Source organism: Lissotriton vulgaris, chromosome 4_1 (genome assembly GCF_964263255.1).
Source record: "Lissotriton vulgaris chromosome 4_1, aLisVul1.2, whole genome shotgun sequence".
NCBI classification, from domain to species: domain Eukaryota; kingdom Metazoa; phylum Chordata; class Amphibia; order Caudata; family Salamandridae; genus Lissotriton; species Lissotriton vulgaris.
Window position 1 is genome coordinate 2,102,290,090 of NC_141691.1, and position 16,127 is coordinate 2,102,306,216.

Consider the following 16,127-nt stretch of genomic DNA (forward strand, 5'->3'; position numbering starts at 1 on the left):
ATACATATACATAAACATATACATATACATACATATACATATACATATACATATACATACATATACACATGTGGCAAGGTTTGAGGATGAACACATCTGTCATTCTTCTAATCCATTTTCCTCAAATATCTTGAAATGGCTACGTTATATCGATGACGTTTTTTTTTAGTCTGGGAGGGCACTGTCAATCAACTGAATGATTTCCACCTATGGTTAAACTCCAGAAACACCAATCATCAGTTCACCCTTGAATATAACACCATAGAATTGATGTTCCTTGGCATAAACATTAAAGTTGACACAAATAACCAACTCTATACCACTTTGTTTACTAAAAAAACTGCGAGGAACACACTTTTAAAATATACCAGTCATCACCTTCGAGCATTGAAAGATGGACTACCATTTGGACAATTTCTTTGTCTTAGGCGAAATTGTACATTCAAAGATGACTATTTTAATTAAGCTAACAAACTGAAAGACAAACTACACTTACGTGGTTACCCTAGTAGACTACTGAGGAAAGCAATGAAAAGGGCCTGGTACTATGACCGAGACACCCTACTAACTGTCAAAGATCGATCGAATAAGACTAATATTGTATGTGTATCTACCTTTGGTACACACTCAAACGCAATTAAGAAAATTGTATCAAGGCAATGGAATTTACTTCATTCATTTCCGGAATTCACGCAGAAACCACTCTTTGCATTCAAACGTGGTACTAACTTGCAGGACAGATTAATACATGCCCATGATAACACTCTTTCTGAAAACACTGTGGATAACATGAGACAACTAAGTCCAATAGTTGGTCACTTCAAATGTAATAACTGCGCAGCATGTGCCACCACTACGACAGTGAAAACTTGTAAAATCAATGATATTCAATTCACAAGTCATAAAACCAAACAAGAGACAAAACAACATTGATAGGATCCTCACACTACGAGAAGGCAAACTAATTTGCCTTGCCGATACTGTGAAAAGGGGTCTCAATTCTGCAACTGAATGGCATTCTTTGGCATGCCTGCCATGAATAGGTTACCATCTATTAAGCATACCTACATCTCAATGATTACCCCATGTCCTATTAACCAAGAGCTTTCTATAATCAATATATGTAGGATTGATTGTCTCAATACATATTAAGAAACTTGTATGAGGTTTTGACATTGTCCCTTATTGTTTTTCAATATTTATGATGTTCGTCAAACACTCATGTGAAACACGATAAGTTGAATAATAAATTTGTTAAATGGCGGATGTTCTATGGGTAAATACCAAATTATATATCCCCCCTTCTGTATCGTTGGAATTCAGTTGTGAGGCTCTCCTCATGCCTCCATTTAACTAGAATATGTATATATGTGTTGCTGGCTCATTAAAATAAGCCACATTCACATTTACCCTTTCTGATCGATATTTTGACTAGCTAAATATGGCTGCCAAACGCAGTCCTGTTTCTAGATCATACCTAGAACTTTTTCAACTAGCTCAACATGGCCGCCTAAAACACAGTCCTGTTTCTAGATCATACCTAAAACACAGTCCTGTTTCTAGATCATACTATGAACTGTCTTGACTAGTCCAATATGGCCGCCAATAGCATAGTCCAGTTTCCATCTCCAAACTCTGTCCTAATATTGTGGAACGTGAGGCAGTGGACACTTGTCCCGAATCAACTGCACGTCGCGCGGCATTCTGCTTGTTACTAGGTAAGTTCATAACGATGAATCCCTGTGCAGATAATATTGCACTTGGCACTTTACTCGGTTTCTGTGCCTCTGATGCCCTGATATAATTTCTATTCCCTCCTAGTTTCTCGCTCCATGACTTGGTGAATCTCCGCTTTGAAATTAATTTTCTGCATGCGGCAAGATAATTTCTGACTCGGCTCGGCATTTATACTGGTCTCAAAGGTTGATATAATACAATCATTGCTTGCTACTTTAAATAGGTAAGCTCACAACTACAAATTAAGACACTGGCACTATCTTTTGGGAATACTTAGATATTGACGCCTTGATACTTTTTACTCTTCCTTAGATTACCACCGTATGGTTGTCGTATTATCTGCTCTGAAATTGACCACCCACGTATGGAAAGATTTATCTTCTAACTTGGAGTTGTGATTTAATTCACTGTTTTGATGACTTACAGGTATGTGATTCCCTCGTTATATTAGCCATATCACATAAGCGGACCATACTTAATAACAGATAGGTCCAATATCTCTGATCATTTATGTTTCAGCCCATCGGGCGATTGCATACCTCGAAACGCCACCATTAGCACAGCAAAGTCCACTACCTGCTCTATATGCTAAGAGGGTGCTGAAAACGTCGAATAGGTAAACCACCACCAGCCTTTTCCCTTTAAAATTTGGAATAATGAATTGGGTTATAACAACACAGTTATATATATTTAGGAGTGGCTCAACTTTGACATTGTAGCTTGGCCCATCTAAAGGCATTATATTTTGGTAGTGCGAGGAAATGAGGTAATACTTTATTAAAATTAATTCCCTTGGTTTCATATAACATCCGCACGATTTCCAAAGGAACTGTTTATCCAAAACATGTTTGCTTGTTTATCCATGTCTTTGCTACTAAATTATCATGCTCAGATTTTAAATGAGAATTGACAAGAGTTCTCTTGCTGTTACACTCAGGTGACTATAGATTTCAACAAATTACAGGATCATGACAATATAAGACTGTCATAGCTATATTCTTTTTGAATTTTGGCATTAGTGCTACAGGATTATTGAACTGGTCGCATGTCCTAATGTTCTAGTGCGTAAAAAACCTTTTGTGTTTTTGAACAAAAATCTGTTTACACCAAGTAATGTGTATATATTTTACTATTCAAATGACCTTCTACAGATGAATTCTAGGTTCACAATGTTTTTTATGTTTTGTGTACATTATCATGTCAGTATTTCTTAAATTCTCTAGTGATCTTTATATGTTTCTTGTTATGTCACTGAGGTGTAAGGAATAGATATAGTTAATGTAGATTTGTAATTGTAAATATTTTTATTTCAGATTACAATATCTCTGTACAGATTTCAATTGACAGCAGTCCTGAAGATGGTTTCTACAAATAACTCTTAGGAAACCGAAACGTCGACCCTACATCTTATACCTATCTTGTTTTATTCAATGTGACTGGGGATAGATGTCTTTTAGGTTCTGTTGAGTCACGTATTGATTTATTTCTGTGTGTACCCACAGACCTATTCTTTGTTTGTTTACTTATCTGTATATGAAGTGTATCCTTCAAAATTCCTTTTGATAAAAATCTATTTTTCTAATACACCTCGTGTTTTGTTTATATGTTGTGTCCTGTTAAAATTGAGTTCATATTGCATTAGAGTCTAATAGCACTCGATTTGTTCACATTAAGGATTATGAATTCATCCTTTTAAAGCTATCACAAATTACAAAATACATACTAAAATAAATTCCCTTGAAGGCACTTTTACCTTTAGGTATACTTAGCATTTGTTTTAGGAAATTGTTTTCAGTTGTTACGAGGTCACCCACAGGAACAAAGCCCCAAATTTCACTCCCGTAACAGGCCACAGCGGTGCTTTTAGCTTGATACAGTTTCATCAGAGCAACCGCTGGCGTATTTCCCATTTTACGTGCAAAGTCTGTTATTGCAGCATTTGTCCTTGCTGTTTCTCCCTTTTTTTTCCTTACCGCAGGTCCCCAAGTGAGTTTATGGCCAAACAATACGCCAAGGTATGAGAAAGTCTTTGTTATCGGTATTTTTTCCCCATTAACGAAGAAGGGATAAGACTTTTTTGAGCCAGAACCTATCTTCATGTCAAATGATTTTGTGTTGTTGATGCTTAGGCCCCGTGATTTCATAAATGAAAAAAAAGAATCAAGTAATATTTGAAGGCCCAGTGCAGTTCTGGAGATAAGGACGGCGTCGTCTGCGTAGAGCAGAACAGGTACGCCCTTTCTCCCTATGTATGGATAGTCAGTATTTGTGTTTAAAAGACGCTCCTCAAGACCATTACTATATAGATTAAAAAGAAATGGCGCTAAAATACAGCCCTGCCTATTCCCCGATTTATCTTAAAATCTCTGGTAACTTTCAAGTCTTTTGTATAGCGGACATTTGCTCGAGTGTTGCTATGGAGGTAGGCTAAAAAATTAATCAAATTCTTCTCAACCCCCATTTTGAGCAGGACGTCCCAGAGCCTGCCTCTATAGACACAATCAAAGGCCGATGATAAGTCCATAAAGGCCATATACACAGTTCCTTTTCTGGCCATAGTATACTTGCCACTGATTAAGTATAGGTTCAGGCATTGAGTTATTGTTGAGTGCCCTGGTCTGAACCCATATTGAACGGGGGACATTACATTGTTGATTTTAGCCCACATGGTCAGCCTATTTAAAATTATTCCTCCCACTACCTTGACAACTGAGTTTATCAGGGAGATGGGCCTGTAACATGCTGCATTGTTTCTGTCACCCTTCTTGTAGACGGGTACTATGGTTGAGGCCCCCCAGGACTTTGGGCTCCTGGTTGCGACTCCAGCATTGACAACCGCAGTAAGGATTGGGGCCCAGAGTGAGATATTTGATTTAAATAGATCTGGAGGAAGGCCGTCTGGGCCCGGGGCCTTAGTACTGGTTAAGCCACGAATCCCCTTCTCAACTTCTTCAACTGTGAAGTGCAAAGAAGCTTTTTCTGTAAAGGTAGGTAGAAAAGTGGAACACTCAAATAATCAATTGAAATACATGGAAGTCTCATTTAGCAAGGGAGAGGGCAAGAAAAGGAACATATGCAATTATACTTTACAATATTCGAGAATTAGTAAATACAAATATAGATAAGCAATCACCCACAGAGACTTCATATTTACCTAGGATAGAGTGAAGACCAACCCTGGCCCCGGGTCAGATGGAAAAGACGGGAAGGAACCCTCAAGGACTTAGGTGCCAGTAGGCAAACAGGTACAGCTCATAGACAGACTGGACAGGATAACCCCAGAATTTGGATCAGGACCGGGTTCACCAAAGGGTACGACCAACACCCGCAGCTTCGGTTGCAACGCCTGCGCTACTCCCTCGCTGCAAGGAATCTGCCAATAACCCAGAATGGATTTCTGGAACCTCCCAGCAAAGTGCTTCGCCAGCACTTTCAATGTCTGCAAAACCCCGAATGGGTTTCTCAAACCTTGCAACAGAGTGCTTCGCAGCTCTCTGAGTTCAGTCACCTATAGAGTGCGTTGGGTCAGTGACAGGTCAGCTATTCGGACAAGTCGGACAATTTCTCTAGCTAAACCTACGCTAGTTATACTTTTTTTTGGGTCAATGTACCACCCCCCAATGTTGCAAGTGTAAGGATCCCCAATTTAGATTGGACAAAGGAGGAGGTTAAGTCATCACACCACCTAAATTTTAGACTTTCTCATGCTTAATATTCAATCTCTGTACCCACCCCTTATTTTCTATCTTCCCATGACATATGCTTTTCAACTAACAATGGTGAATACAATATTCATATACAATTGTAGCAAGCTTAGTACAGTTCAACTTCGTTCAGCTAGGTTGAAGTTCAGGTTCCCAGGAGCATCTTAGCGGTGGCTGCCAGCTGGCTGGGTTCCACTGCTGCATGGTTTTCTTCCCTCTGCCATTGAGACCTGCGCAGTAGGGACTGGAGTAGTAAGCACCTCCCAGGCCCAAAGGATACAATACATGAAAAGCAAGCGAAAACAATTTAGAACATAGAAATAAATTATTACACTGTATACCATGGAGTTCTATACTACACTCCTTACTTTATAATAACTATAGCATTATTGGTTATGCAGAACAGATAGCTTTGCGAAAGCGGCAATGCAAGCTTAAAGCATGTGAGAACACAAAGCAGCCATTTTAGCTGTATTGCACATGCGCAATTATTTCCCTTCAAGACATTGAATACGTCACGTCACATGGTTATGACTAATGCCTGCGCAGTCTAAATTCCCGCGTAGCAGCGGCAATATGCAAGCGTATTACGGTTAGTAGACACATAGGCAAGCGTCCCTCGGACACCCTGTGTAGTGTAAAAATGTGCAATATTAGTAACACGAACATGTTGGTTATTTTTATTAACATTATTTGAGGTTCATGATACAAGCAAGTCGCTTAACGTGCGAATCCTTGCTCCATCAGAGGTATACAGTCCAATAACACGGCAATTTGTTACATATCTTCCATTCAGAGGGATTTAACTCTCGGCTTGAAAGATGCAGGTGGAGAATCTAGAGTTGGAAAAAGTTGAAGGTCTTTGGAGCATTAGCACTTATTCAGTACAATTGTGTGAATCTCCACGCCAGAGGTAAAGAGTTGTGGATCTTTGGAGCAATAGCAGTGCAGGAACATAATATCTCTCTTTCTTTAACCAAGTTGGCCCACGAAGTGCTGAGCTGTCTCATCTGTGCGGAGAGCAGCTGCCCTTGGAATGGGTAATTTTGTGGGACATGTATTTATGGGTCTCCAGATTCGATCTGATTTTCTTTTAAATTTATAGAGCATGAAATCTGCTGAAAAGGTGTCTAGGCGCTACATGGAATGAAAAGAACTGAAACAAGTGTGTGAAAAGATTAACAAGCAGAGGTAAACAACAAGGTTTTAAGAATATTTCTAAAAGCCAAATGGTTGGAAATGTAACCTTAAATGATCAGGCATTTGGTTTCAGAGGTGAGTGGTTGCATAAGAAAAACTTCTACCCCCCCAAGAAGCTTTGTAAATATTTGGAACCCACATTTTATTTTCTGACACTGAATACAAAAATCTGTTTGGGATGTACCATCTAAGTTTGTCTCTGAGCAGGGAAGAGCCCACTAGAAAGAGTGATTTACGTGCTACGCAGAGTGCTTTAAATGCAATTCTTTTTTTGGATGGGCAGCCAGTGTAGATTGTGTCAGGCTTTTGACACAGGTTCAATTTTTAAAATCTTTTTAGCACCTGGATTGCTGCATTCTGCAGCATCTGGAGTCTATTCAAAACATTCTGTCGAGCTACCTCATAAAGAGCATAGCAGTAGTCTAACTTTGAATGCACCAGAGAGGTGACCACAACCTCTGCAAGTCTGACGGCAGAAGTGGAAGCTCTTTCGTCAACACCATTAAAGTGTGTAAGTAGGAAGAGGCCAGGCAGCTGGTTTGGTCCTTTCAGGAAAGCTATGAATCATAAATAATTCCAAGATTCCTTGCTTTGGCCATCGGAGTAGGAAGTGGGCCAAGCACTGGTGGCCACCATGAGCTGTTCCAAATTGAAGTATCCTTTCCAAAGAGAAGAACCTCAATTTTTTCAGAATTCATTTTGTTTTTGAGGGGGAGGGGGACATCCCGCTGAAAATTGCTAGCAGGCAGTTCCTAAAACAAGTGGCCACCTTCTCAACATCTTTATTTATGGGAACCACAATTTCAGTGTCATCGACATGGGATATAGTAACAAGGCCAATTGACTTTATAAGGCTCCTGAATGGGGCCACATGTATGTTAAAGAGGGTGAGGCTCAGGGACGGACCCTGCAGAGCATCGCAGGGCAGCCTGAAAGGCTTTGAGCTAAAAATCTCCTTAGTTCGCTGCTTGCTCCCTGTCATCTAGGAAGAAGCATAGAGGCTTCTGAGCAGATCCTTGGATGCCTATCTCCCTCAGTCATTGTTTCAGGATTGTATGGCTTACGTGTCAAAAGCTGAGGATAGGTCCAGGAGGACCAACGCAGCCTTGTCATCTCGATCCAAGATGGCCCTACCCTCTTTGACACTGAGATCAGCGCTGTTTCAGTACAGTGTGCTTTCCTAAAGCCAAATGCTTTGTAAATGCCAGCATTTGTAAAGTGCACAGCTACCTCCGCAGAGGTGTCCCAGCACTGGAGGCCGTCGGGAAGATTAAGCGACCTATTGCCCAGAGTCACATGGTGCTGGGCTGACCTATGACCGGAGCCGGGGATCGAACCGCAAACCCTGTGGTCCACAGTCAGGTACCCTGGCCGCTGCGCCACACCTCTTTTCTTTGCGAGTGATACAAGCCACATTGATGAGGCAACAGGTCTACTTGAGAGTGATCAGTGGGGGAGTAATGTCATTGCTTATGGCACCCAAGACTTATCTCGCAGCTGCAATGAGTGGAGCATTTGTAGGTATGAGGTGAGCTTTGATGTGTCAACTACAATCTCCCTGCTGTAGTCAAGCCTAGAGATTGCAAGTACCTGTCTGAAATTTTAGAAGTCATATAATGGGATGAGAGACATGACCTTTTTTGGTAGTAGGAGTTGGAATAGGGTGCTTTTTGGAGGTGCTGTACCCCTAAATGTTACTACTTCATGGTGCGCCCTGCAGTTGGGTGGATTGGGATGATGTAATACACTATTCATGAGGCACTGTGTCCCAGAGACAAGACTAAATATAGCATTTCAAAATAATACAGTAAAATGAAGAAAAGACAGACTCAAAAGTGGGATCTAGAGTGGAAATTAGGAAAAGTTATGAAGGTTTATTCAAAAAATTCAAAAGTACAATACAGAATAATATAGTGCAGAAGTTCTGGGTTACATAGATGACAATTGGCACAACAACAGCAAAACTAGTGACACTATCAGAGAAATTACAATTCCCAAACGTCCTGCAAAATCAGCAAGAAATCGGCAGCATCCCTAATAGCAAAGAAAAATTCTCAAAAGTGTTCTGTCTCACCCCCCCAAATGCAATTGTCTAGATAAACATGTTCTCTATAGATTATAATTATGATTTCAAAGTCACTATGGTGTGAGCAAAGAATTACATTTTCAACCAATCAATTAACAGATTTTTATAAAATGTTGAAAACCTTACCTACTACATGAATATTGATTCATCCTGCCTGACCTAATTCCATTCAGAAGTGTTAGTACAATCAAGCTACATAAAGGTAGATAAAGAACAGTGAACCCTTATGAATGAAGGCACTGCTGTGAGTTATTTAGAAACTAAGAACTCCATAACTAGCTTGTCCATGTGCAGCAGAAATATAAACAGAATTACAGAAAATAAACATGATGCTTTGACATTAGCTTCGGGTCAATATACATCTGTGAATTAGTGTGCAGATGTTGATGAATTGAGGTCACAGTCATACTAATGCACAGTTTGTATAGGATGCATAAAGGAACAGCTGGGCTCACTGAAGCAGGGATGGATAGGGAATATTTCTATGTTCATTTGCTGCCAGCAGTTTAGATATAAAACCAAAACTGGTCAGGACTGTGGCATCAATCCCCAAGATTGCCCAGGGGGTGTTGAGAAGAGTCTTGTGTTTGGCTGTTTCAAAGGCAGAGCAAAGGTCAAGGAGAAAGGTAGACAAGATCCCCCTTTCTCTGGACTGGAGGGAGGCTTGTTCTTTATATCCTCAGTTTCCGCACTGCAGCTGGCCCTGAAACCCAACTGGAAGTTGACTAGGAGTTCAAAGTTTGCACTGTGCTGTTTAAGTTGAGACAACATACATTTTCTAGGATCTTGGCTCAGGAAGGGAGGCTCTTCATATTATCGTGGTCAGCTCCATTTTTTGTAAGAAGCGGGGTAAGGCGTCCTGATTTTATTTATGTCTTCTTAGGTTTTAACGTATTTGTAATTAGTATTTGTACTTAATATTTTGAATTTAATTTAATATTGTCACTGTATTAATGGTAGATTACTCTTATTAAAAGGGGGTGGGGCCTATTTTGAATCAAAAGTCTGTGTTTAGTTTGGGTTCACATCCGAAAGAGGACTCTCGCACACCGGGGGAGGGGGAGCTCACAAAGAAACTGGAACTGGAAGCGGTGTCAAGCAAGGACTCAATCACTGCATAGTAATTTCCATGTAGTGTTCTCATATATATCTCGATATGTTTAAATATCTCTCTCATTGTTTCATTCACATCCTGTAGCACTCTCATCGTGCGTCCCCTCTCCTGCGTGCAGGCCTCCTGCACGCTTGATGTCAACTCCCGCTCATTCTCGCCACAGACGGCTTGCTTCTCCAGCCATCGCCCTTCTCTCTCCATCTGCTCCCTGATTTCCCGCCTCTCGATGGCCTTTCACGCGTGCTCGAACATCTCTGTGGTGTAGCACGAGCCCCTGTTGTACCTCACCATCTCCAGGACCATCGTCATCAGCGGGCGCACCTGCACCTTGCGCTCGGCCTCTTTTGATTTGTTATTAAAAGCCACGTAGCGGTCACCGCTGCTTCCAAGCACATTCTTCAATTTTATGGCAGGACAGGATGCTCAGATTATGCTTTCTCGATTTCTTTACTACAAACAGCAGCCAATAGGAACACAGTAAAGAAAAAGTAGACTACAAATCCCATGAACACTTAGGCAACCATAGAGACTACATCCTATATAAACAACCATAGAGGGCAATACTTCCTCTTTCTTTGCTGCTTCGCAGCCAGTTAAGTCCATTTCTATGCTTCTTGTGCTATTTGCATGTTATTGTGTATTTTGATTACTTGCATTGTAACGCCGCTTATCTGCTGCTTATTTGCCATCTACCGACGCTTTGCCGTATTGCTTTGCCGCGTTGCTTTCGGTGTTTCTTTCCCTTTTAATTGTCCCGGTTTCCGGTTGTCTTTGTGCTGTAGAGAGCGCGGGTCGCCTCTCTTTTCACATCGGGCGCTTTGTGCCCGTGTTTTCCTTTGTGGAGTGGGACCGGGACTCGGAGGCTCGTGCGCTATCGTCGCGCGTTGCTCCTCTTCCGGGTATTGCAGGCGAGCCACCGCGCATGCGCGTTGGCTTTGTTGACGCTCCGTGTTCCTCACTGAGTCCGGACACGCTGAAAGGCGGCGTTTTCTTCACAGCCTCAGCCCACTGCCTGCCGGAGAGTCCCTCATGACGCCCTTTACCTTAATATAGAGTTTTGGGCTGTATAATTCATAGAGGCGTTGCCTTGAGTGGCTGACTATTGCAAGCCTGTCCCTCTACTCTTTAAATTTACTGCTATTTAGGTTGAGTTGTTGCTCTGCCTTTTTGGCTTGCTTGGGGCTGTCACTCCCCCTGACAGGGTCACTTGTATTTACAATTTGACCTTTGCTTTATTGTTTAGTGGGCATTTTTTTCCTCAATTGTGCTGTCATTTATTCAACCATGGCTGGTTATGATGATTCTGAGGAGTATTATTATGATGAAGAGCCTGAGGAATCTTTTGAATATGATTTGGTCGACGCCCTTGACCAAGGGGTCCAGCATTCGGTCAATACTGCGCTGGTCCGCGCTATTGGACCGTTGAAATGTCATTTGACCGACTATGCTCAGCAACAAGGCTGGATACCGTCCTCTTTTGGCAAGCACTCCTCTAAGTCGCCTAAAATCCCGCATAGATCTGACTTTGTTAAATTGGCAAAGTCTTTGTCTGCCTCCACTGTTTCCAAACAGTCTTGTCCACCTCCTCTGGACACTGATGACACCTCCTCCTCCTCTTCCTCAGGTCCCTCTGGTCCTCCCCCTGCTAAAAAATCTAGAAAAGAACATTTTGTTGACGCCTCTTCCCATCCGCCAGTCCTGAGCTTTGAGCCAACTGATATAGTTCACCCGAATTCGAAGTCTTGGCTCCCTGCACCTGAGGTAGCGGAATATATCCAGGCACACATCCGTGAGCCCTTTGATCAGGAAGTGCGCTCTCGTCTCCGCTCCGAGTGCCCTCGCCCGGAGTTAGCGGATAAATTGGCTGACACCCCGGAGGTGGATCCCACTATTCTGACCTACGTCAAGAAATTCACCAAGGATCCCAAAAAGGGCATTGACCGCTCTTGGGGCCTGTGTCAGGATAAGTTACTGGATCTTCTTGGCCCCCTGACCAAAATTTTAGACTTAGGTTATCAGGCTCAGGGGTCTGCATCTGGCATCGACCCCGATGAACTTATTGGTTGGGCCCAACGGGCTATTTGTCAACTAGGGAACGCGAACTGTGCTCTATCCACCGAGCGTTGGCGTTCCATCTTGTTGAAGATGGACCCCAGGCTGTCTGCACTTGCTACGTCAGAATCGGGGCCCCTTGCACAGGGTCTCCTGTTTGGTCAACCTTTCCTAAAAGAGTTGATCAAGTTTGTGGCCACCTTTAGCGGCCTTGACAAGGCGCAGTCTTCTTTACGCAGGGCGTTCCGCCCGGTTTTTGGCAGGGCCGGACGTTCCAGGGGACGTTCGTTCGGCCGTGGTTCTGGCCAGCAGCGTGGCCAACAGTCCCAGCAGGGAGGAGGACACCGACAGTCATCCTATTCAGGTTCAAAATCTAATTTCTATCCCTCCCGCAAAGGTCGTGGACAAGTCAACAAAGGAGGCTATGGTGGAAACCAAGGAGGACGCCAGGATTTCTCCTCTACAGGTGAGCTTGATTCCGAACGACAGTGTTGTTCTGGGGGCAGGGTGCAATTTTTTCTGCAAAATTGGCGCACAATCTCAAACAATGCTTGGATATTGCAGACGATTCAAGGGTATCGCATCGAATTTTACCATCCTCCCCTTCAAAGTCACGTCCCTTCTCCCCTTGTTTTTTCCCAACTAGATTGAGACGTGATATCCACGGAAATCGCGTCTCTTCTGCTCAAAGGGGCCATTGTGCGGACTTCCCTGCATCCTCAGGGGTTCGTCAGCAATGTGTTTCTGGTGGAGAAGAAGGGGGGAGGTTCTCGCCTAGTGCTCAATCTCAAGGAGTTCAACGGAGTGGTCTATCGCCACTTCAAGATGGAGGGCATCCATCTTCTCAGGGATCTCCTTCGCAAGGGCGACTGGATGGTTCGCCTGGATTTGAAGGACGCTTACTTGTCCATCCCCATCTTTCCGCCTCATCGCCGCTTTCTTCAGTTCCAATGGTCAGGGGAGTGGTTCGAGTACACGGTTCTCCCGTTAGGTCTCTCGTCAGCTCCGTGGTGCTTCACGAAGCTCCTGAGACCAGTCATGGAATCATTGAGGGCGCGCGGGGTGCGTCTGATCGTGTATCTGGACGACATTTTGTTGATGGCTCAGTGTCCTGTGCAACTACAGTCCCATTTGACATGGACGGTCGACCTGTTGCAGTCTCTAGGATTTCTAGTGAATCCTCAAAAATCTCATTTACATCCCACTCAGTCGATCGAGTTCCTGGGTTTCCTAGTCATCTCAGTCTATTGCCAACTGCTCTTGCCCTCCCAGAAAGTCAGATCTATCAAGAGGGAGTTGAAGTTACTGTTGTCCACACAGAGTGTATCCTTACGAACGATCGCTCGGATTGTCAGACTGTTGGCCTCATCCATTCAGGCGATCTTTCCAGGTCCCTTGCATTATCGGGCCCTGCAACGTCTCAAGATCAGGCATTTGCAGAAGGGTCTTCGCTATTCCGATCTTATTCCTCTGTCATCAGACGCGAGGTCGGAGATGCTGTGGTGGCTCAACCACATGGAGGCTTGGAACGGGAAGGCCCTGTTCGGCTCGACTCCGGATGTGGTGCTGGAATCGGATGCGAGTCTTTGGGGCTGGGGAGCCCGTTGCGGGAATGTGAGGACGGGCGGCCGTTGGTCACAAGACGAACTAAGCCTTCACATCAATTGTCTGGAGCTACTGGTGGGATCGGAAGAAAAAATGGTTTTTTGTGTCAGAGAAAGGGCGCACTGCCAGTAGGCACTCCGAACACTGAGACCCGGGAGATCACGAAGAAGACAAGACGTCGGACAGACATCGAGTCCAGACTTAGCCATTGAGCCAACTCTACTCAATCCCTATTTTACATAAACATAGATACTGATCAAACTGATACGTTTGACTGTTATAAAAATACTTTTCCCGGGCGACCAACATCAAGCGCACCACGCTTGCAAGCTATTTTAAGTCGCATCGTAAGTGATAACTGCTGGTCTTGGGCCCTTCCGGGTCGGAAGTATCACCGGAAGAGCGACCACTTGGTCCAAACACAACCATTGGAGCCCTGAAGATTCGCGAGTTGCGATGAAACACGTGTCGGCTGGTTGTTCACAAGCTGTGATTGATTAAAACAAGGAGACCAACATTTCTTTTCAACACTTGTCTATTTTCTATATCAACCTGCATAATATTGTTGTTTCTCTGCACTATATTTAACATTGTTTTTTGGCTACAACGTGCCTATTGTACTTTACAGTGTGTGCATAGGGTATGTTTCTTCTTGCTACTGGTGGGATCGTTTGCGATCCGCAGCCTTGATCCTCAGGCCACCAGCTGTTGCATACTGCTCCACATGGACAACATCTCTGCGGTGAGGTATGTGAACAAGCTGGGAGGAACGAGGTCGAAATTTTTGGCAGAGATTGCGAAGGACTTCTGGCACTTCTGCCTTCAGAGGAAGATCACTCTTATTGCAGAGTATCTCCCGGGTCGCCAGAATCAGGTGGCCGACTGGAACTCTCACCATCTGCTAGACTTCAGCGATTGCCGGCTTCACCCCTGTGTATTTCGGAACCTGTCTCGCCTCTGGGGTCGGCCTTGGATCGATCTTTTCACCTCTCGCCTCAATGCTCAGTTGCCCAAGTTTTACAGCTGGCGTCCGGATCCAGAGGCTCTTGCCACGGATGCCTTTCTCCAGACTTGGCCCCCTCATCTTTGCTATGCGTTTCCCCCATTTGCGATGATTCCACGAGTCTTGGCCAGAGCAAAGCACTTCCAGTCGGAGGTCATTTTGATAGCTCCTCTTTGGAGGGCTCAGGCATGGTTTCCGGATCTTCTGGAGATGAGTTGCTCGACACCGTTCCTGCTTCCACAGAAGTGGAACTTGTTGTTGGATCCTATGCTCCACCCGCATCCTCTGGTTCTGTCGGGCCAGCTCCGGCTTGTTGCGTGGCGCCTTTCGGGGAACGCTGGAAAATCCCTGGCTTATCTGGAGACGCTACACGATTTATCAATGAAGCTTGGGCCCCCAACACGCACAACCGTTATGCATCAGCTTGGCGGCGATGGCGTGGTTGGTGTTCTGAACGAAACTTGGATCCCGCTTCAGCGGATGTTACTTTAGTAGCTATTTTCTTGCCTCCATCGCTTCTTCTGGTTCTGCTTATAGGACAGTCAATTCCTTTCACTCCGCTGTTTCTGCAGGCCACAATTTTGTTGACGGGAAGCCTATTGGGGAGCATCCCTTGATTTCTAAATCACTTTGTGGCATTCAGCTGGTTAAACCGCCTTGTCCAAAGTATGTGGCTCTTTGGGATGTCTCCATTGTCTTACGTTTTCTGGAGGCTTGGCCTCCCAATTCTTCCCTGTCTCGTAAGCAACTTTCAGCGAAGTTGACGATGCTCCTGTGTTTGGTGTCTTGTAAACGCATTTCGGATGTACGTGCGTTAGATCTCGCGGACGTTCGTTTTCTCCGGATGGGGTCACTTTTACGGTTTCCCGGCACACCAAAAGTAACATGTCTTCTGTGACTTACCCAGCTTTTCCTCAGAACCCACAGTTATGTGTGGTCCAGTGCATAAAAGATTATGAGGTGAGTACTGCTCCTTTTCAACAAGATTTGTCAGGGCAGTTGCTGATTGCTTTGCAGAAGCCTTTTAGGCCTGTGGCGCCGGCTACCCTGGCCCGTTGGGTACGTTGGCTTATGTTTGAAGCAGGAATTGATATCTCCATTTTTGGAGCTCATTCCGCTCGGGGTGCCATGGCCTCTAAGGCTTTTACTGTTGGTGTGAGTTTGACCGACATTATGAAGGCCGCTGATTGGTCTTCCGATACTGTGTTTAAAACGTATTATTTCAAACCCACTGTGGGTATTGCTTCTGTTGTGGTGGTCCAGCTTTGAACAAGCATAATCTGAGCCTCCTGTCCTGCCATAGAATTAAAAATTTGCAAACATTCGTGACAAGAATTTTCAATTCTATTAAGGACACGGAGGCGAGGATTATCCTACCCAAATGTATTCTACTGCATTGCTTATGTCTTGCATCATTGCTTTGCTATGACTCTGAAATGTTTCTTGCATTGTTTTTTCCCTACCCTTTGTTCTGTTACCTTCCAAGATATTGGGATGGTGTATTACGGCTCTGATTTTCTTTCAGGTTCAGACCAGAAGTGAATCTTCGTCGCTGCTCTCCTTCCTCGTTTCCGGCATTTTGGATTTTGACTCTGCAGTGTTTTCCTGCTACGGTCTCTTCGCCCT

At 44.0% G+C, this 16,127-nt stretch overlaps 1 pseudogene; it reads right to left on the minus strand.

The window, feature by feature from the left end:
- Positions 1-9,724: 9,724 nt before the first annotated feature.
- Positions 9,725-16,127, minus strand: part of LOC147725125 (uncharacterized) — a 191,239-nt pseudogene continuing 184,836 nt past the window's right edge.